Source organism: Coturnix japonica, unplaced genomic scaffold, assembly GCF_001577835.2.
Source record: "Coturnix japonica isolate 7356 unplaced genomic scaffold, Coturnix japonica 2.1 chrUnrandom659, whole genome shotgun sequence".
In the NCBI taxonomy this organism is placed as follows: domain Eukaryota; kingdom Metazoa; phylum Chordata; class Aves; order Galliformes; family Phasianidae; genus Coturnix; species Coturnix japonica.
Window position 1 is genome coordinate 1 of NW_015440025.1, and position 1,365 is coordinate 1,365.

Consider the following 1,365-nt stretch of genomic DNA (forward strand, 5'->3'; position numbering starts at 1 on the left):
CCATAGATCCACATAGAGACCCCATAGACTCCATTGACCCCCATAGACACCATAGACCCCCATAGACCCCATAGATCCCCATAGAGATCCCATAGACTCCATAGATCACCATAGAGACCCCACAGAGACCCCCATAGACCCCATAGACTCCCACAGACCCCCATAGACCCCCATAAACCCCATAGACCCCCATAGAGACCCCATAGACATCATAGAGCCCCATAGAGACCACATAGACTCCATAGACCCCGTAGATCCACATAGAGACCCCATAGACTCCATAGACACCATAGATACCCATATAGACCCCATAGACCCCCATATAACCCATAGACACCATAGATCCACAGAGAGACCCCATAGACTCCATTGACCCCCACAGACACCATAGACCCCATAGAGACCACATAGATCCCTATAGAGACCCCATAGATCCCCATAGAGACCCCATAGACTCCATAGATCCCCATAGAGACCTCATAGATCCCCATAGACACCATAGATCCCTATAGATCCCCATAGAGACCGCATAGATCCCCATAGACCCCACAGATCCCCATAGAGACCCCATAGATCCCCATAGAGACCCCATAGACTCCATAGATCCACATATAACCCATAGACACCGTAGATCCACATAGAGACCCCATAGACTCCATAGACCTCACAGACCCCCATAGACTCCATAGGCCCCCATAGACCCCATAGAGCCCCATAGACTCCCATAGACCCCACAGACCCCCATAGACCCCATAGATCCACATAGAGACCCCATAGACTCCATAGACACCATAGAGACCCCATAGACACCATAGATCCACATAGAGACCCCATAGAGACCCCATAGACCCCCATATAACCCATAGACCCCATAGATCCACATAGAGACCCCATAGACCCCATAGACCCCCATAGATACCCATAGACTCCATAGATCCACATAGAGACCCCATAGACACCATAGACCCCCATATAACCCATAGACCCCATAGATCCACATAGAGACCCCATAGACTCCATAGACACCATAGATACCCATATAGACTCCATAGAGCCCCATAGAGACCCCATAGATCCCCATAGAGATCCCATAGACTCCATAGAGACCCATAGACCCCCATATAACCCATAGACCCCATAGATCCACATAGAGACCCCATAGACTCCATAGACCCCCATAGACACCATAGATACCCATATAGACTCCATAGACCCCCATAGAGACCCCATAGATCCACATAGAGACCCTATAGATCCCCATAGAGACCCCACAGAGACCCCCATAGACCCCATAGACCCCCATAGAGACCCCCATAGATCCCCATAGACCCCATAGACCCCCATATAACCCATAGACACCATAGA